The sequence below is a fragment of the Sinohyriopsis cumingii genome, chromosome 5 (assembly GCF_028554795.1).
Source record: "Sinohyriopsis cumingii isolate HCF-2022 chromosome 5, ASM2855479v2, whole genome shotgun sequence".
NCBI classification, from domain to species: Eukaryota; Metazoa; Mollusca; class Bivalvia; order Unionida; family Unionidae; genus Sinohyriopsis; species Sinohyriopsis cumingii.
Window position 1 is genome coordinate 41,272,928 of NC_142965.1, and position 22,411 is coordinate 41,295,338.

At 40.1% G+C, this 22,411-nt stretch overlaps 1 protein-coding gene across 2 annotated transcripts in view; it reads right to left on the reverse strand.

Annotated features, from left to right (window-relative positions):
* Positions 1–11,857: 11,857 nt before the first annotated feature.
* LOC149799012 (uncharacterized) overlaps positions 11,858–22,411 on the reverse strand; it is a 56,554-nt gene continuing 46,000 nt past the window's right edge. The window contains exons 7-8 of one of the 2 annotated variants that reach the window (XM_089957961.1): positions 14,295–18,954; positions 11,858–13,816 (exon numbers count right to left, since the gene is read on the reverse strand). The gene's annotated coding sequence lies outside the window, so the exon portion shown is untranslated. Of the gene's footprint in view, positions 13,817–14,015; positions 18,955–22,411 lie in introns of those variants that run through there. The other variant, XR_016421063.1, reaches the window with a different exon arrangement.

Below are 22,411 nucleotides of genomic sequence, written 5' to 3' on the forward strand. Positions count from 1 at the left end.
TTCAAAGTGCGTTGAAAACGTTCCACGATGCTGGCTTTGGTTTCGGGATTCTCGGTGGTAAAAAAATGAATGTCACGTTTCTTTAATTCTTTTTGGAAAGCTTGGTTCAGAAATTCGGTGCCTTTGTCCGTTTGCCATCGAAGAGGGTTACGACCGCTTTGTTTCAACACTCGTTGCAGGGCTCGCACTAACTCGCTGCTCGATTTAGAAGTCAAGGGTACGACCCAGGCAAATTTGGAAAAGACGTCGATGACACAAAACAAATATTTGTAGCCGCGATTGTAGCTGGCCAAATGAGAGACATCGGCTAAATCGGCTTGCCATTGATGATCGATGCCTTCCACTCGGGTGCGACTTCTGGAAAACTTGCGTCGAATGCGTTTGTGTAAAGTGTAGGTAGCTTGTTCTTGTAACCATCGTTGCACTTGAGGTAAACGGAGACTTTTCAGTCGAGTTTTGGCAGCACGATACAATTTTTGAACTCCTGCGTAACCTGCAGGATGCGAGGGATCGTAGTAAATGCTGGCTAAGACTTTTTCCATTTTGTGTTTGTGTGTTAATAAGTCATCCACTCTTGGAAGATGCTACTCTTTTTCTCTTGGGGTACTTTCTTGGATTGCAATGCTTTGCGTGTGCGACCAGCAATAGGCGTCGCAGAGGAGGTTGTCGGAACAGGGGATATCGGTTCTTGTTTCACTTCTGTCTTCACTTTCTTTTTCTCTTGTGATGAAGAAGGGGTGGTCATCATCTTTTTAATCCATCCAATTCTGGAGGTAGGTGGTGTTCTTAACTTGCGTACTTTTTCTGGTGGAGTTTGAAACCCTTCTTCTTCTTCTCCTTTTTCTGTCTTGGTCACTGGTAGTGGTGTTGGTGGTACTGGTGATGGTGCTGGACTTTTGATCAAGGTCTTAAAATCTTTCAGAGTGGGTAGAGCTGTTTCGTCTAAAGCTTTCTGGTGAATGAGTTGTAGTCGTTGCAAGAGTTGACCGTACTTTTGCGATTTTTCTGTTTCGGACAAATCTTGGCGATCCATCAAGGACTGCAATTCGTGTTGTAACTGGGACATTTCGCTCAAATGGGGATTAGGAGGTAAATGCGGGGTGCGTTGTTCTTGTCAACGATGGTATTCCATCCATCGTTTGTAAGGCACTAAAGCTAGTTTTCGTCCTTCCATGGGGTTGTCAAGGGCCGATTCTGAGATCGTAGGACTTCAGAGGGCCTTTTTATCTTGCTCCCATCAGTCCTCCCAACATGGTTCCCAAGACTCCTTTCAGCAATGGGCCTAACAAGAGGGGTAAAATGCCTCCACGTTGGACCAACATCTTCTTCTTTTGACGAAGGGGGATTTTCTTTTGAACCATTTGGCGAAGAACGTGACGACGTTTGCCTAAGCATTGTTTCTGGTGTTTGGACAAAGGGATCGTACCTTTCAAGACGTTCAAACAACATTCGCACACGGTATCAATGACCTCTTTGGAAGCTGATTGAATGAGTTTTTTTCGTAGGGGTGGAGAAGCTTTGGACAGGACAGATAACATGTCCCCATGTTTGACTAAACGTGGTGGCAGTCCTTTCCTTTTCTTTCCTTGGGGTTGTTTAGAAGAGGGATGTTTTCTGGAGGGTGACATCTTCAGGAGCACCAAAACACTGATACCCAACTTGGTCACACACATTTTTTATACTGGAACGCGTCGCCACTGATTGTCTTTACGTCGTATCAACTTCAGGACAGGCAAGACACGTCGTGCAGGGGTACGTAACGGACTAAATCGAGCCAGTTCTTGCTTGGACAAATCCAGTAAACTTTGTAACATGCCCGATCTTTCTTGGACTTTGATTTTGGGAGAAGGTACTTTGTGATCAGCAGCCACTGCCACTAAATTGGAGGGTCCTGCCACTGGGGAAGTTCTTGGGGTCATCAACGGAGTTCTTGGTGTGATCAACGTCTCCAAGTACTCTTCAGTTCTTGGTGTCATCAACGGAGAAGTGGATGAACTTGAGGCTGCCGGAGACGCAGTCACCGCCGTGGCAGGTCGTGGTTTGCGAGTGTAAGGTTGCGTCCTGGCCGAAGTGCCTCTCTTGCGACTAGTTTTCTTCTGTGGACTTTTCTTTTTCTGGGGACTTTTTCTGTGTCTCTTTTTCTGGGGGCTTCTTTTCTTTTTCCGGGGTGGTGTCTGGTAAGAGGAGGGTCCCGCCCCTGGAGAAGTTCTCCTTGGGGACCTGGTCTTTTTCTTCTTCTTGGAGCTTCGTTTGACCTTTTTCTTGGGGAGAACTTTGGGGGCATTAGGATCCCATCTTAAGAGAGAGCGAATGATGACCCCTCCTAGAGTACCGCTCCCTCCAGGTTTCAAAATGATTTGGTTTTTGGTTTGAGTGTCGATGCGGGGATCGGCCAGTTGGGTCAAAGCGACTTTGTTTCGATCAAAAAAGCGTTTGGTTTGATGAGGAATCTGAATGATCCCTTGGAGTAATTGACGTGCTGTCACCGTGAACCATCGTAAGACTTCTTTGAGACTAGCTTCTAAGACACGAGCTCGTGTTTGTGGATTTTTTTCTCGACTGATGCCATACAAGGCACGAATCAATTTGACGGGAAGATGCGACTGAAGGGACGTCATGCTGACGTTGTGTGAGACAGACGAAAAGGGTCTGAGGTTTTTATAGATTTTTTTGTGGAATGAAGTTAAGTCGAGGACGGACACGTGTACAGGACAGGCCCTCCGTCTTGGCACCAGTGGTGAAACAAGTGGGTACGAAATCGCAAATCATCGGGGGTCGTAGGTTTCAAATCGACGAGTAAATAGGCGTGTGGAGTTTGAGTGGCATCGTCGTACGCCTGAGTCAGCCAAGGCGTTCCTAACTGTTTGGCTAAGACTTGCACTTGCGATTTATCTCGAGGGCTTTTAAACAAGACCACGTAATGCGCATTGAGACTGATGGTGCGATGGGCTTTACTTTGTTGAAACAAATTTTGAGTGATGTAAACGACACTGGCATTACGATGATGCCCTTTGCGCGTGAACCACAGTTTAATTTCTTCTTCGTCTTCTTCTAACATGTCGTCGAAAATGACCAAATGGGTTTGACGGGAGTCAGAAACGATGCCGTCGTCTTCTTTAGGAATGCCTTCCACAAACACGATGGAATCGCCTTGACTTTCTCGCAAGAGGCTGTACGCCGATTGCCACTCTTTGTAACACCACACGATGCGCTGAGGTGGTCGATCGATCAAATGATGTTTATGTTCGATCAAACGTTTGACGAATTCGGTTTTGCCTGAACCGCTGGGTCCAACAATGAGCATGTTAAAGGGATGGCGAAGATACAAAGCCTCCCAACTGGCACGATCTAAGTGTTCGTCGATGACTTTGACAGTAGAGGAAGAGGGAGCAGAGACAGCAGAGGTAGCCATAGTGTCAGGAATGTCACTTGTGACACGAAAACAAACAAGACGAGAGTTTATATACTTTTTTCAGGACACGTTTATTGAATGTTTCAAATATGAACAACACGAAAGACAAAAATACATAAAAGCCAAATAGTTATGTACAGGAATAAAAAACACATCAAAACAATCAAAGTGGAATATAAACAAGTCTCTGTACAACATGTTTTGGGTAACCAAGATGTCCTAGGGACAGTGTGTAATGTTCTTACAGTCTCTACATGAGGTATTGTCACACAAGTGTCCTCCCGGAATGACCTTTCAGGAATGTCCATGACAGTCCTGTCCTGAAGCGAGTGGTTGTTCTCGGTGACGGGTTCTTCTGGCACTGTCACTAACACAGGTTGAAAAGTAACTTTTTTCCTTGAACAATTCTCGTGCATACTGGGCCACTTCTTGGGTCCAAGCCTCAAAACCCCCCTTTTTCCAGTCACGAACATCTGTCCAGTGGGGGTGTAAGTCACAAGCTACACACACATCGTCATACACGTCTTCGGTAGCTAAAAGTTGACGAATCTTTTTTTCCCGTTGAGGTCGAGAAGTATCCAGATGAAAACGCAAGGCTTTGAGCAAAAGGAGTCTTTCGTGACCATTTAAGGCCATTGAGGTGGTAAGTACTGATCGTAAAGAGTCCACAAGGAATCGGCTGGTAAACGAAATCCCAGAAAACAAGTCACTAAGACACACACCACTTGTCGACCCAAATTGAATGGATACAGTTCTTGTAATAATCGACGGTAATGATCCACGGTTTGAATATGGTCATTGAGTTCCTTCCACGGAATCTGTTCAATTACATGTGACATAAGTCGTGGCATGGCAGCCTGTTTTTATAGTCTCTTTGTTTCGGAAACAATACACGTACTTTCTAGCCAGAGATCTTCGTTCTCGGTGATGTCCAACATTTCACTCCTAGCCAGTCTGGTTTCTTCTTCAACGACATGGTAAGTTACTTTAATGTCTCGGTCCCACTAAGGGTAAGTAATGACAATTCGGTGACCATCGAGCATGTTCTAGGTAGGCCGAATCTTGCGGTTCCCAGTGGTGAAGTGACACACCGCAACTGAAGCACTTGATTTTATCCCCTTCACACAAGTAGTAAAATCCGGCTCTGGCTAATTCTTCGGGGGTCGGTCCTCCCAGATACTTAGGCCATTTTCCTTTGAACGATTGAAGACGATTTTCAAAGTCGCAGTATTCCGACAAACGCACAGGGAACGAATATTCGTCTTTCACAGGTTCGTTTCGATGAGGGTTGAGTGACATGGATAGGAGTTTGCTCAGGGCTGGATGACATCCGTAGGGAGGTAGACGTGAAGGTAGACATTCACCTTTAAAACGAAACCCAGTAAAGTGTCCAAGAGGACGAGTGGCATCGCTTTCGCATCCCTCAGGTTTGACACGCACAGCATCACTTTCCATGATAGGGGCAGGGAGAATAAAGTTCCCATGATGCGTTACGGAATCGCTAAGGTCACAGCGTACAGCATCGTTCCCATCGCAAGGCTCACAATCGCATTCCACTTCAGCGCCCCCAAACTTGAATTGTGCCCTTCTGAACTTGTTGTGTGTTTCTCTGAAAGTATTCATCTTGTTCGCTTGGTCTTGGTAGTCACAATGAACTATCGATCTTGCCTAGGGTTCCTTTTTATATACAGACCAATACCGACTTGTCCATACGGTAAGGTGAAATGATTGGGAAGTCGCACTCGCTTCTGGTACACGATTTGATAGACTTTTTCCAAGGGTCGACTGACGATGTGGTGAGTGGGTAAACGTACAATTTTGTTGGGTTGATAGGTGGTGACTTTAAAGTGTTCATCCTCTTCAGATTGCAAGGCTTCTTTCAATACCCCAAAGTTGACCACACGACTGGTACGATAATTCAGAGTCAATCCTTTCACTTTACACTTCGAGTGCACTTCTCCTTGTGGGTCCCGGTATTCGTAGCCGTAATTTTTTGGACCGCCAAAGACGAAACTGAGAATCTTGTCGTCGGGATGCTCGTCTGTCCAGGCTCCTAAACGGTCTCCTTCGATGTCAGGGTGCTGTTGACTCGGGTGATGGATGTAAATGCAACTGTCCGTGTCAAAGTACAGGACGCGTTCCCCTAACAGTTCTAAAGCTTCGTACAATTTTAAGCGAGCATGAACTGTCACATAAGCCGCAATGATGACATTTCCAAAAGGGTCGTCTTGTACAAAGTCCAGATCTTCTTCGTAATTGACTAAGATCAAATCCTCGCGAACGACGTCCACGTGTTTCATGAATTTGGTTTTGTCGTGAATCATCTGGAAGTAACGGGAAGGTTCTGTCAAATACTCCGTCCTGGGTAAACACGGACGTTGTGCCATTTTACCCCACAAGCAACTTAACATCACTTTGGCAAACGATCGCCTGCCTTCGTTTTTCTCGATGTGATCTAAAGAGATGTCTTCTTGTGCCCGGTATTTCTCTTTGAATTTTATTTGGTCTTCGGGAGTGTGACACCAGGAAGGATAGCCACTGGCTTCTTGTTTCCGTTTCAAAAAGGCATCCACGTAGTCGGCGAAAATGCCTTTCTGCGTGGGGTCACCCTTGTGGTATTGTTGTGTCTTGGGAAAGTGACAAATTTCGTACACTTCTAACAGTTGATATCCCATGTCCAGAGCTTTGAGCAATTCTACGCTGACCCGTTCTTTCTGGGTGTGCTGACAAGGTTGGTCTTGGTTGCACGTTTCGGCACAAGTACAGCACAAAGGAAACATCAGTTTGCCTTGGCAATGGTGAGGTAACACGGGATGGTACAAGTCCTTTGGAGGCAAAACTTTGCACTTGATCAAGCCTTCGTATTGTCGAATGTTTTTCAGGTCGATGTGTTCTGTGAACAATTCTGGGTGCCCTGCAGGAAAGCGACAATATTTGCACACGTAGGGATACAGCGAACACACGTCCAAGTATTTGATTTCTTCTCCTTTCTCTTCGTCGGCTTGGTACAGCAAACAGGTGGCATTGGTCCTTCCTCCGTACAAACTATCCCTCGGGTTCAGCGGGTCCATGAACTGGTAACTTTCCACGAGGCGTTTAAACTCGGGATCGGTTTTCAAACGGTGATCGTACTCGTGTTCCCACATTTCCACCACTTGGTATCCTTCCTGTTCTAACTTCAGGCGTCGCTGACAAGTGGCCTGGTACAAGTCTTCCATGGTTCGTTGTAAAAACTGATTTTTAGTGTCACGGTCAGGGTAACAGACAGGACATCCGTGAAATAAGCAGCCGTTAAACTCGTACACGATCTTGGGGTTTTCTAAGTCCCAGCCATCGACCGAATGCGTTCCGATGGTCTTTTCGCCTCCTCCGTTGCGGGCATGCTGAATCCACTTGTCTTCCTTGTCGCACAAGTAATGTAACCAGCGTAGGGCTTTGACCGAGTATTGACGTTTGACATAGTTGGTCGTTTGAGGACTGATGACAGCTACGGTGTTTTCAGGCATGACCCCTCCGTGTTCCATGAACAGTTCTCGAAATTTTCCACAGCAACGTCGTAAAATGTCCACGTCGTAACGACAATACTTTAACATTTCTTCCTGAAAGTCGAAAGGGTCGGAGGCGTGAGCCTGGTACCAAGCGTAGAAAGCTTCTCGTTGTTCGGTACGCATGTTGTCAGGGTGGTAATAGTGAGCCTCAGGCAAATGGGGTAGAACGGCGTGTTGATTGGCTTCCGTATTGAAAAAGTGTGGAAAGTATCCTTTAGCCATTTCTGTCATTCCAAATGTTTTAGGCATTCGACTCAAAGGCATGGCTAAGTAACTCATCGAATCTTTAAACTGCACTTGTCCCACTTGCATGAAAATGATTTTGGCTCCGTTCAAAGTGACTTTACGACGTTCGGTGCCTTGTTCCGTATAGTATCTGAGAAGAAACTGTCCATCGTATCCGGAGAAATTGTGAGCCATCACTGTAGCATGACGATGACAATCTCCGTAACGTTCGATGTCCTCTTGGCTCCACGTCTTGTCGATGGGGTCTAAGACCCATTGGGCAAAATCGGCTAGCGTGTTCGGTCCCCGAAAGATTTTTTCACGTCCTTCAGGAATCTTGCTGCAGTGAGGGCAATGACTGAAGATAGGTTCCTGAATGCACTTCTCGCACGCTCGATGAGCCACGCAGAAATTAGGAACGTGAATGCCAGTCTCTTGCATGCATTCGGTGACAAATGTGACATTTTTTCTTTCCTGAACATACGTGTGCCTTGGCATTATTGGTACGTATGCCTTGTCCACACGTAGGGCACAATCTCAGCAGTTGACAAGCACATTTCTGCTGTGAACCTTGCGTCTTCAAATGTTGTTGATAACAGGTAGGGCTGACAAACGTGCGCAGACAAGTTGAACAATGCACTGGCTCTTCGCTCAGACAGGGTGGAGAGGCCAAACATCCTGAGCATTTCAATCCACAATGCTTGTGTTGCTCTCGATTGTTATAACCATAGTCACATTTCTCACAGTAATATCCGTATCCCAGGAATGCAGTGATACTGGTAATGGTATCGAAATGGTCATCGTGATAATAGACATGAATGTATTTTCCATCCTTAAAGTCTTTCCCTCGAAACAACAGAGGCCCGCGCATTTCTTGAGGGTGCACTTTCAAGGTGTAGCGTGGAGCTAGGACATCTTGCAATGTTTGCATTTCAGGAATGCCACAGGGTGTGTCTGTGGACAGGCCGGCTTGTTGCAACAGGAGTTCTTCTTCACTTCGTTGTTTGGCTCGGTCGGATCGTTGAATAGTTTTCCAGGCTCTTTTCCATTCTACCGTGTCATTCTTGTTAGCATAGGTTCGTCCCACCATGATGGCCCTGGCTAAACACATCTGGTCTTGAGGGTTGTGAATTCGGACGAGACTCTTTTTGGTACTGCGAAGGTCGTTCACCAATAAGACATTTTTGCGGCCAGTCCCTTGAGGAGGAGAGACGTGGGTCATGTCCAGTGTGGCTTTTCCATCGGTGATGTCAAACTGGTCATTGGATTGTTGTACGTGTTGAATCTTGTCCATGACTTTGGAAGCAGTCAATTCTGCAGGGCTGCTAAACTCGATCCAAACAGGGGATTTCAAACCGTTGTGTTGTATGGAAGGTCTCAAGCGATCGTCTTCTTTGGGTTGACATTGTCGTTTGAGTGTGGTGAGCAAAGAATCCCACACCCCGGTGATGAACCCTTTTGCTTTCTCTAACGGTACTTCAGCCTTGAAATCTTTAAACTTCACCGTGTATTTGTAAGCCGTGGTTCTAAATTTTCTAGAGGAGCGCTTTTCCGTCTCTCGAATGGAATAGTACTTTTCTGGGTTGACTGAGGGTGGTGAACTTTGTTTAGAGGGTTCGGATTCTGGTTCACTCATGTCCTCTTCAAAATCACTGGCATGAATTTGTGCCAAGACTTCAGCCCTGGTACGAGGCGATAGATCACGTTTCTGCCTCTTACTTTCTTCGTCTTTCTTCTCAAATGAATGGGATCGTTTCATCTTGAGTGTAAAACGTCAAATGACTCAAGTTTAAACAGCAGGGACTAATTTATAGTCATGGCAGACCAGCGTATATAAAAGGGTGTGTGTCTTGTCCTTTCACTATTCATTTCACTCTCAAACCGAGCACAACGATGGAAGAGACTACCCAGATGGAACGTTTCATCAGAGCTTTGCGAGGGGTCATTAGAAAATTCTCTTCAGACCAGCCGACGGACTACTCTCCTTCCTTTCGAGATAAAAGTCAAGATATTTGCTATATCTGTCAGAAGAAAGGGCATTGGTCTTCAGAGTGTCCAGACCGTCAAAACAGAAAAAAGAGGTTAGAAAAGACAAAAGTCAAGATACCTGTTATTATTGTCAAGAAAAAGGACATTGGTCTCCAGATTGCCCTAAGAAACAAGGAGCAAGAAGAGAGGGATTCTGGAGAGGAAGAAGAAAAGGAAGAAAGTAGACAATTCTATTTACAAGAGGCAAAGAAAAAGAAACAGGAGAAGAAAAGAAGAAGGGAAGAAAGTGAGGAGGAAGAGGAGGTAAAGACTGTGACGGTGAAGAAATTGAAAAAACAGAGAGTAAACAAAGAAACAGAAGAAGTCTATAAACTTTTTAAAGTGCTCTGTTGTGAATTGTGAATTGGATTGTAACTACTGATAAAAGAATAAATTAGGTATAAAAAGGTAAGTGTCTTTGAGTTTTGATTTTAAATAAGAAATTACACTCACGCACTCATATACACGTACAATAGGGGTAAAATGGTTTGGGTTTTTTTTGAGTTATTGGCAATTGAAAGTCTATCTCTTTTCGAGAGAAGTGGGTGGCCCTGAAAAGGGCCTTTGGTTTTTGGTGTAGGGGTGAGTTTAAGCAATCAACTTTAACTGCCTTAAGCCTTTGCCACGGCCGATGCCTACTTCTGATGATGATGATTGGGTTGAAATCACTAAGGGTGGTACGGTAGGCTTTGTCACAGGGTTGGCGTGTTTAGCTCGGGAAGGTCGTATTCTCTTCGGTCGTGATAAAGAAGTCTGATACATTTGTTTCAGACTTCTTAACTCCGCTAAAATGTCTAACAGTACCGTGACCGTTTGATTTTCACCCTCTTGTTTCTTTACTGCTGCTGCTTCTTCTTGCTGTTGTTGTTTTTTTCTTACCTCTTCTTGCTGTTGTTGCTGTAAAAGAAAAGCTTGTTCCGCTTCCTTTTGTCGTTGTATAAATTTCTCCAATTCTTCTTTCTATCTCCGTCTAAAATTCTCCACGTGTGGTAATCAAGGTGACGAAGGTTCCGGAACAAATTCTTGCGAGGTAAGAAAATCCACAAAATCCCAGTTCACCTCTTCTGAAAGTAAGTCCGGGTTCCCTTGGGTGGTCTCCACTGCTGCTGCACCCCAATGGATCGTTTTCTGAGTTTCCGTCATGTTGAATCACTGTCGCATGGATTGACAGCGCACAGGCACTATCGAATATATATAGACCACGTGACGTCACAGACTGTTCTCTTCGGATTGGATGCAAGCTGACTGAATTTTGTAACGCGTGTTTGGATTGGTCAATGAACTCAATCCGTTTCAATCCTTCCTCTACCTATAAATAAGCGCAGTTCACTGCACTGATTCACCTGTTCTCGGCGCCTCAACATGTGGACCGACGTTCAATCTTCTACGCTTGTGTCTTCGATGATGTTCAGGGCGGACATACCCATGTATGTCCGGTCCAAATGGACAGTTATCCATAGGACAGACACCAGTCTGTGGATACGTAGGATTTACGTGGAGAGGCAAGGATGCCTGAAAAGAGTGTTAGTCTATGGACCTACCATTAGACGAAGCCTAAGACGAAAGATATTGCAGATGCCCTTTATGTTAAGGGCATATTAACATAAACCCATTGTTTTATTTTTTTTTAAAAAAAAAGCAAAAAAAAAAAAAGAGAACCATCAGGTCGGGACCGTATTAAAATAGGGCCCCGACCCTGTTCCATTTACCCTTGTCGCTCAACAGACCCAAGATTTATTCCCCATGTTAATTTCCCTTGTCGCTCAACAGACCCAAAATATATTCCCCATGTTAATTTCCCTTGTCGCTCAACAGACCCAAAATATATTCCCCATGTTAATTTCCCTTATCGCTCAACAGACCCAAAATATATTCCCCATGTTAATTTCCCTTGTCGCCAAAGTGTCCCAGGGGTTTTCGTAATGTTAAATTTCCCATTGTCGCCAAAGTGTCCCACTTAACTACTTACGATGCATACTCTCATATACTAAACAGGTTCCTGTAAACAACACACTCCAAGTTCCCATATTTTCGACACAATTTCTCACCATTTTTAGAGAAGTGTAAATATAAATGTTTCGCTGCAATCTAATGCACTGGATGAAAAGTAGAACCTGTTGGATTCGACCAATACCTTACACCTTTAAAGCACCAAATACAAAATATTTCGCTGTTTCTTAGTACATAAACTGTAACTAGGTCGAACTTGCACTTCAAACGGTTTTTGTTCATCAAGTCCGTATTTAAATGTTGCTTATTACTTACTTACTTTTATGTGCCAGTAAGTAGTATGTATGTAAATATACAGATAATAGACAACCGCGATAAGGATTAGTTCCATCAAGTCGTGTCACTCTCTTTAAATAAGGTCGCTAGTACTAATATTAGTAGCATATACGAAATTCCATTATTGCATGTTATGGAAACAAATAGTTCATAGATATATCTAGTCTTGTATTGCGTTTAACCTGTAAACAGAACATCGGATGCACCCCGTTTCTCTAAAATGAGCAAGATAGGAGAATGTGTTACATTTTGGATGAAACTATCACTTTGGGGTGGGAAATTTTCCCTTGGGTAGTTCAATGCGCAACACCAGATATAATGCTATATGTAAACAACATACAACCCTACAAAGACACAATTCCATATTCTAAGTCCCTTTATTACAAACAATATAAACGGGAATAAATGAAGAACATTTTTGCTGAAATACATCATGTTGAATTTTTAAACGTTCTTTTCTCTTTGGATTTTTGGGTTTATTTTTTTTTTTTTTTTTTGGTGTGGATATTTCTATTGTTTAAATTTCGAATTCAGCAAGCATTTGTCTTATTTTACAGTCGAATGATCACCCGGCTGAATAATTCGGGGGTGGGGGGGAGGACAATTCACAGGAGATGCCGTTTGCGTTTACTTGATCAACAGAGGACGTGCAGCTTTTGAGATTTCCGGCTACCACTGCCATTCTCTTCCTTTCCAAGTCTGTAGATCCAGTATGGATGAGATCCCGTAGGGTGGAGCGATCCTGTGTGTGATCTTCGCAAGACTCAAGGTCAATATTTAAATGTTTAAGGGACGATTTGAGGTGTTTCTTCTGACCACCCCGAGATCGCTTTCGCTCTTTCAGCTCGCCGTAGATCTTTGGTAGTCACTCGTCTGACACTCTGGTGACGTGGCCTGCTCATCTCAACTGTGATTTCATCAGCATAGTGTAGATGCTTGAGATGCCTGACCGTGTGAGAAAGTCAGTGTCTGTATCCCTATCCTGCCATAAAACCTTCATCAGATTTCTGGCACAACATGTGAAAATAATTTAGTTTCCAAGTATTATGTCTCTATCCTGTCCAAGGTTTACAACCATACAGCAGGGTTGGACAACGGCTTTGTATGAATTAAGTCTTGTGTGTAGGCTGAATCCTCTGCACTCCCACACATTTGCACATTTTCTTTAGCAATTCTGGTGTTGGTTTCATCATCGATGTGGACTGCACATGACAGTGTGCTGCCGAGATAAGCCACGGCCACAAGGGCATGCACATTTACAATGATGGTAAGCTCTATATAAGGTTTGTCAGATGCAGGTTAGTGCACCAACTCTGTTTTTTATCTTGATTGTGAGCCCAAAATTGTCACAAGCTGAAGAGAAATGGTCCATAATGTGTTGCAAGTCAGAATCAGGTTTGGCATTCACGAAACGGTCGTCTGCAAATAGCAGTCACTTCCTGTAACTTTGTCTTCGCCTGTAAACTCCTCAGATTGAAAAATCTGTCATTAATCTGCTATCAAATGTCTATCCTAGTATCATGGTCACGAAAGACATCAGTAAGCAGGGCAAGGATCAGTATGCTGAAGTGGGTTGGGGCCAACACACAGCCCTGCTTGACTCCATTGGTGACAGGGAATGGTTCAGATGACTCGCCGTCGTCCACAGTAAGAGCGAGCATGCAATCATGGAATTGCCGAGTCATCATGATGAATTTCTCTGGGCAATCAAATTTTGTCATGGTCTTCCAAAAGCCACAGTGGCTGAGTGTGGCAAAAGCTTCTGTCAGGTCAAAGAATGTCATGTACAGGTTGGAGTTCTATTCCTAGCATTTCTCCTAGAGTTGACAAGCTGCAAACACCATGTCTGTGCTCCCTAGTCCTTTCCTGAAGCCACACTGACTCTCTGGCAGGAGCCCTTGATCGATGTAATATATAGGTCGATTCAGCCGAATTCAGGCAAGTATTCTGCCGATTCTTCACAACAAAGAGATCCCCCGATTGTTGTCGCAGAATCTATTTGCCTTTCACTGGTACAAGTGTACAATGGATGCATCTTTTTACCCCTGTGGTATAATTCCCCAAGTCCACAATGACTGGAAGAATTCAGTAAGTTTCTGTGCCATGTGCGACTCTCTGGCCTTGTAAACTTCTGCTGGTATAGCATCTGCCGCAGGTACTTTGCCATTTGACAGCAGGTCAGCTGCTTTTCGCAGTTTCAGTCAACAATGCAGGATCAGCAATTTTTATGTTGTTTTCCACTTCAGGAAGTCGATCAGTTGCCGAAACGATTATACTGTGATCTCCATATGCCTACTATCATACCATATGCATGATACTAGAATAGAATGAGATATCAAGATAAATGGTTCCAGTATGTTTGAAAGATGTTCTGAGAAATTATTGAATAATAATTAGTAATGTCAGTGGAGAGAATTTGCAAATAAAATTATGGCTGGAATAGTTCTGATATTAACATTTCACCTGTAAAATTCTTTTAAATTCTTGATGCATTACAAAGAATTTAACTGAAAAACCAAAATGAATAAACTTTATTTATGACATTTTTTTTAAAACAGGAGAAAAACAAAAAGCTCTCAAAGACATTATACGATAAATACAATCAACAATTATTTTAAAAGCTAGAAACATGCATGATTCAATCATAATGTACAATAAACTTCATTATTTCAACAAAATCAGGAACAATTTTATTCTGTGATGTGTCCCAAAATATTTCCTTCTTTTCAATATTGAACTTTATATGGCAAAAAATTAATTTAAGATAAAAAATTGTGAAAATATGAACTAATTACCTTGATAGTAACCAGTTATCTTCTGAGACACCCTAGTTTACTCACTTGTACATGGTAGTGCAAAACTCGTGGCATTCATGTCACCACAAAGTTATCAAGAGTCATCTCCTTTATGCTTGACTTCCTTCACACTGCTGGTAACAATCTAGACTACATTAGAGCAATGAGACATTTTATTTACTGAACAGTTGCCACTCAGAGCAATTTTGTTCGCTGTTATATAATTTGTTCATTAATTGTTTTATTAATATAGTTTTCAACAGAAAAATGCTATGCCTGGACAGTAAGAAAGAGAAATAAACATTGTAAATCAATGCAGCAGAGCAGAAAACAGTCAGTTTACACTGTAACTTACATTCCAACACAAACTGACATTCAAAGAAAAGTGGTCAAAACCTTCCAGGAAATGGCAATACAAAGCATCTGAACTGCATACTAATGACAGTCTGGGCAATGATATAATTATGATCAAGAGAAAAATTAAAATCCAGTCTCATCCCTAAAATAAACTAAAACAGACAACAAATGGCATTGTCCTCAACTCCAATCCAAACTGGTTTCCATCCATAAATGTAGGAAAATCAATTTTTAAAGAAATGATAATGACAGTGGCTTTTTGACTCTAAACCATGCATGATCAACTGCCACTAGGGCAAGGGCTGGATAAATTATTTTTAAAGCCACACCCTATCAAGTAAATTAATAGATAAAACCAGGTCACTGGCCAAATACGGCCCATTGGCCATATTTTGCCCATCCTTGTTTTAAACTGTACTAAAATCTGTGTGGAGGTATGTACATCTATCATATCAAAAAGTACTCCCTGCAGCACACATACAATTGCCACACCTTCAAGGCTTTAATGTATTGCAATTAATGTTATCTTGATTTTGATGGAAAAATACTCAAGTGATCATGAGATTGTATGCCAGATTTTGTGCACTATGATCATGTGATAATGACTGAGCATCTCTACTGTTGTTCTGCACTGGGAAACAAAACATGATCATGCATAGAAAGGAATGTGACAAAGAAACACTTTAAGTTCACTTGGCAATGTCAATGGTGAAAGTAATCTCTTGGTTTTGTGTCCATATTTAACATTGGAAAATTACCATTAGGCACATATTTAACATAGCTTGACCTTCTGTTTCTTTCATTGTTTTTCTTGTGTCACATTTACTGGAGTCTTGCTTAAGTGAGTCTATCATTTCCCAAGTATTCTATCTCCACCTCTTTGAGAAGCAGTAGAGTGACTGTATTATTGTTCAAGTGACAAACTGGCACACAAATAAAAGTTGAAGGCAATTTATTTGTACAACAGGAGTACACTACTGAATATGGGTATTAATAGGTTCTTACTGTCGTTTCTTTATCCAGATCTTCATCAAATGACTCTCAAATGCTGCTCTGTCCATTGCAAAGGTAACTCATCAAATGTATTTTAAAAAAATGTCAACAATATTTTGAGATAAAAATAGAAAAGTACTTGTCAAAGTACAAAATAAATTAATTCCATCTCAAACTATTATGAAATTTGCTATTTATGGGATACCAGTCAGCATAGATTTCATGATCACTTAAAAGTCAGACATTTCAAGCCCCAATTGTATACAAAAAGTATCACTCCTTCTACAATCTAAGAATATAGTTCTCAACAAAAATGTCAGTTTTATGAAAACAAAGTAAACTGATATCCACAAAATCCTGAAAAATCATAGTATTAGCTGAGCTGATGAATCTGGTGCAAACTAGAGTGCTGATAAATTAACCCACTTTGAACACCTTCAGTTCAATTTGGACATGATAAAAGTACCCAACTGGCTGTAATGCCTAAATGTACAGTGCTGTACATTGTATAAATTTGCTGGACATATTTTCTTGATCATCAATACCTGCCTTAAATTCATAACATTCTATACTATGCCTACATGAACAGTGCTGTACATAGTATAAATCTGATGGACATATTTTATAAGCTTCTAAACAAGATCCTCAATCGTCTGTAGGACCAGTGGATGAACCACACAGACAGATCAAGTACAGTAAATCATCTGTAGGACCAGTGGATGAACCACACACACAGATCCAGTACAGTAAATCATCATGGCATACAGCGCCTTTTGATAGAGGTCAAAAAGTGGCATGTGTACCAATTAACCGAGATGAGATTATTTTTTTTAAAAAAAACAGTAAACATGAACATTATAAACATTCTATTTTTTAAAACATTTAATAAATAAATACCATGTCAAGTGTACACACATTATGCAGGGTTGAAAAATACAAACATCATAACATTTAAATGATAATTCACACTGAAGCTATACAAACGAAGCTTAGTTATACTTACAGAATAATAACACCAGAAAAATCCTCCACCAGGGAGACCAAATAATACTGGATGGATGTGCATGTAAGATAACAATATCTGACTGTACTAAAAATGGCAGCTAATGAATATCTTATACCATGTGAAAAAATAGAACAGTGGTCCCCATCCTTTTTAGTAATAGGGCACCTTTCTAACTTAAAACATTTTGCAGACCCAAACATGCTAACAGCTGTACTTTCTGGCTATGTTATGACATTGCAATATTAAAAATGCTGAGAAATTATTTTTTGTTGCTTTTCTATGAGCAGGGTATGTTATTCATGTTCAAGGGATAACTTATTTGGAGAATTTAAAAACTGCACATTGCTTGGTGAACTTTTGCAACCTTTGACCAAAACAGGTGCTTTAACCTTTAACCTTTCACATTAATGTATGCCATATAATGAAAAGTTTCATGTCTTTTTAATGACAAAGATGAACTGTAAAATTGTATCATCAAAAATCTGCCTGCTCATAGAAAAGCAACAAACAAATTTCACAATCATCAAGTACAGTTTGCCCACCAAAATAATGCAGATGGATAAGTAATTAAAATTTGCAGTAAGTAATAAGATTTCTCAGTTTATTTTTTTAAAAAATCTGTTAACCTCTCATAATTTTGAGAGCTGCATGGCATCAATAAATCAATGTACCCCTGTCAAGAGCTATTCAGCCTGCAATAGTCAGTACATCACATATGTTCAAACACACTAAGCATTACTAATGGTAACTACAGCTACACTGAACTCAAGTTTTATAATGCAATTCAACCTCATTTTCTAATTTTAAGAATGATATGGCTCAACAGTTTTGTGATCATTTGCAATATTTAGTAATTTCAGCATTTGTCGATTTTCTAAATCATAAATTGGTTTTTTATTTAAATGCATGATTTTTTTCCATAAAAGACAAACTTACACTATTCTGATTTCTGAACCCACACTAAACAGTTGTGACCCTAATTATCTAAAAATATTCCACTCTGATGTTACTCGTGAAAAAAGGCAAACATCCTCTTACAAAAGTAGGAAGCATAAAAATAAAAACAAAATGAAATGCCACTATTATGTTGAATATATGCAAGGAATTCGGTCTGAACTGACACATTTTGGGCCAACAGTTCTTCCATTATTTTGAGGTGGGGAAATAGTAGTCTCAATAAGTTATGTTTTTATTTATACTGGTAGTGTTAGGATGATAAAACAAGCCTAGGCCATCATGCAGAGGAAACCAATATAAATTAGTGCATATTTTTTAACGATGCTAATGGGACTATCATATATGATAATTCTGCAAAGTTAGCCAGGTTACAGAGTAGATCAGGTTAAAGAAGAGCAAGGTTACAAAGTGGGGACTAGTTGTGGTAAGTTTCATGTCAAATATGGAATGTCATAAACTTCTTGGCACACTTACTGATAATTAACTTGTGTCTGCAACATGCTGACTTTTAAACTTACATAGCAAAGTATACCTATCACAAACTGCAAATTCTAAGAAACTTTCACTTTGTACATCATTGAGTGGGTCCAAGCATACAAAAATATGCATATAATCGACTTCAGTAGTGTGAAACTTCAATTCATTTTAAAACAGTTTACATTAGATCATCATACCTGGCTCAGTAAGAGGGACCTTGCATAAATTATTATTATTGTTACATAGTTTATTCAGACATTCAAGCTTACCTGTCATTTATAATATTGTATACAATAACAGCTTAATACTGTTATGAAATCTAACACTGCTCTGTATTAATATATTTTAATAACTTTACACCTAATAAACCAAATATGTAATAAACAGTGTTAAGTCATCGAATATCTCCTCAATCTCAAAAATTTTATAGCACATCTTTAATATTCTGCACACTTTTGAAGATATTAAGAATTATTTTGTATACAAGATATTTTAGGTATTTTACAGTTTTATAAGAAATCTCATAAAACTGATGAGATATCATACAAAGTTGATATGATATCTTGTATAATGAATGAGATATCAAGATTTTAGAATAACTAGCTTGCTATACACTACTGCTACAGGAAACCTGTTTACCACCCTTTACCAGCTTGGATGTGACAGCAGGGTTTAAAAGGGCTAACAAAAAGAAATCAAACAAAATGTACCTAAGCATGTTAATACATGAAACGTTATAAGGCACACAATAATAAAGTGAGATCTCAGAAGTTTCTCTTTCTTTTTGACTTTTGTCATGGTTTTTGTGGGTTTTACTTGCATGTTGACTAGTGTCATCATCTATACAGTCACACTGATTGCTTCCATGCCCTTAGTATGAAAGTGAAGCAAAGAAATAGTCAATACATTGTTTTGAGGGGGCATAATGGAGAAATCCTACTAGTCATTAAATATTCATATATTCAGATATGCAAATGTACCCGCTCAAACAATGGCTTTGATTGGTTGTACTGTACAATACATTCTCTCAGAAACAATCCCATAAATCACCAATTCTACTTCCTGCTTCCGCTTGAACCAAAATTCGTGTGGATACCATTCAGATCTGAGCAATAACAATTATTAATTGCTGCATCTTAGCTACAATTTTCTTCATTTATATATTTTTAAAATTTATCAGACACACAGGTAATTATAACTGCTGACGCTTTCATTTATTTGACAGTTTATATAAGTGCAAATTTAACTAGTTTGTATTGACCATAGTCACCTTACCAACTGCTAGACCAATTTGAATTTTCGCTTCATTCTTTTATCAATTTGACTTTATTTTGTCTTTTTGTGAATATTGTTTGAATTTATTTGATATTGTACTTACATTGCTAAGTTTTTTGTTCATTTATATGTCTTATTGTTTGATTGCTTCGTAAGAAGTTTAGCTTGCTTAGTTATTCACATACTACTATAATCTGACTCTACATCCCCGTTTGTTTGTACCCCCCTACCGATTTCAAAAACTAGAACGTTTAATGTGATAAAAAGTGCATAGAACTGAGTCAATTGAATCAATGATTTATAATTTATAACCTGACTGTGACCAGAATGGCCCTAATACTGGCATCCCCTGCACCATTTCATGCTTAACGGACTTCCCATACTAGCACGCGCCATATTGTATGCACAGTAGGCTAGTTTATTTCCATCAGACAACATAATGACGTAGTTCATCCTGTTCGGTAACTGCTGAATAATTGCATAAGTTACATAACGTTGAGAATTTGGAATTATATCCCTCTGCATATTTGAACATAGAAATTAAACTGCTTGTTAAATCCACATGAAAAGCAAATTTGTAGTTGTCATTATTTTCCTTTGCTTGATTTGATACTGTAAATATTGGAAGCAGACGACTTATGTATGTACATCTGTAGTTGTGATACACCCCTTTGCCGAAAATGGACTTGTCCAGAAACTGGAAATGGATCCGAGCATGTCTGTCTATTACACTGAAAACTTCCGTTCAGCATGAGCTGTGCATATGATGACGAAGTTATTTCCACTCTACTCAGAGTCAGGTTAGAAACAATAAATCAATGAATGAATTGACTAAGTTCCTTGCATTTTTTATCACATTAAAGGTTTCCCATTATTTAAATCGGTTTGGGGGTACAAACAAACGGGTTTGTATTATCAGACTATAGTTAAGGCATTATTAGAACTGCTAGCGTGAAAAATATACTAGAAAGTATTTTATTAGTTATATTCATTTGATAAGTGTTTACGCGTTTCTACCCCAAGATAGTAGTTTGTTTTCTGAAGTGTTTATGATTAACTTCATTTTGATTACACTTGATATAGGTTGAAAACTTCATATAATTTCATGTTTATGTCATTGCTATTTTCTTTTTAAAAAGACAGTTACTTCTTTTAAAGGGGCTGAGTGGTCTAAAGTGCTCTTTGTTATTGATCACTGCCATTTCACCTCTGTCTGCGTGGCTTTGAGACTAGGATTCGGCTAACGTGGGTATGTGAGAAAGCTTGCCAGTAGCTTCTCATGGGTTGGTGGTTCTTCCAGGGGTTTTTCCGGTTTCTTCCTCCACCGTTAATACTGGCCGCCATGTGAAGCCTATCGTGTGCTGAAATATGGCATTAAACCCCACAACAACAATTACACTTGATATAGGGTGAAAAGGTCGTATAATTTCATTGTTTATGTCATTGCTATTTTCTTTTTAGAAAGACAGTTACTTCTTTTAAAGGGGCTGAGTGGTCTAAAGTGCTCTTTGTTACTGATCACTGCCATCTCACCTCTGTCTGCGTGGCTTTGAGACTAGGATTCGGCTAACATGGGTATGTGAGAAAGCTTGCCAGTAGCTTCTCATGGGTTGGTGGTTCTTCCAGGGATTTTCCATTTTTTTCCTGCACTATTAATTTAATTTATTATATTGATCTTACAGAGTAGAACTGGCTAGTGACGAATTCCAAATAATTTCTCTAATTAGAATAAGACCATCATAATTTTCACGAATATTTTTGCATGTTTAGCATCCATATTGTCTAGTCGTCCTACACTCTAAGACATGGACCCTAATTGTTATGTTTTGGGGTCGAGGTCTTACTGTCGAATTAATGGTGCTTGTATAGCATGTTTTGGTGTCACCTAGCATCATAATGAGAAGTCAGATTTCAGAAATATCTCATTTTTACAGCCCATATCAACATTTTCTACAAATTAAAGTCATAATGTTTAAGCGAGATTATTCTTACTCTGATGCTCTTTTTCTAATAAATTCAAATTCTCCCACAATCATGTGGACCTGTTTTCAAGTTATGTTGGCCTACACTTCATTTGCCTGGAATGTTATTTATGTCGGGAACGACGTAATTGGATTAAGTTGAAGTATGTTTCTTTAACAAAATGAATAAAACATACAAATATAGAAGAAAGTGTTTCAATAGCTTTATTTCATTCAAGATTCTTGTCATCCTTTTAACCAATTTTGGTATTCTCGGCTTCCAACAAGCTACGTTTATTAACTAACAACCCACCAAATAAACAGGCTTAACATCACGAGGAGGATAACATTAATTAGGTAATATATACATGACTTTATGAGAAAATTTGTACCACTGCATATGATTTTTACATTGCTACAACAAAATTTAAGTGTGCAATGTTCCTAAATCTTGCCATATGATGTCAAAATGGGATAGTTATTTTTGCTTAGAGCTTGAGAGGTGAACAAATTAACTCTGGTAGCAGATGTTTCTATGTTTGGATCATTTTGTTTATATTTCCAAATACCAGCAGTTACCACGGTGATTTTCTGAAATTTTCACAGATTTATTAGTCACATTTTAGTTTAGTTAATTCTTTTGGTGCATTTCTTTCAGTTGTTAGAGAGACTTTATTCATCAGCTGCTGGAAACGAATCCCATGATGTTGGTCAATGTTTGGAATTCTGCCTCGAACCACCATTAACTTTAAATCATTGCATTGAAACTCGACTGTTTTACCAGACTTACAAAGAGGATGTGCTGCACTAAATGATGGCATTTTTAAGCCGAGAATGTGATAAGTGCCATTTTATTGACTATAACCCATTGTTTGATCGAAGTATGCATTTGGCACTTGATGGACTCCATGTAAAAAGAAGTGGTGCATATGTATTGAAAACAGTATTGGAGTCATTTGTTGTTTGTGTGGATATGGTGCAGATAAATAGCGCTGAATTTTTTTTATCCTCGGACCTGTGCCACCCGTATGTCTTATGCAGATGTAGTAAAGTAGTTTCCACCCAAAGAGAAACTTAATTCGATGGATTAC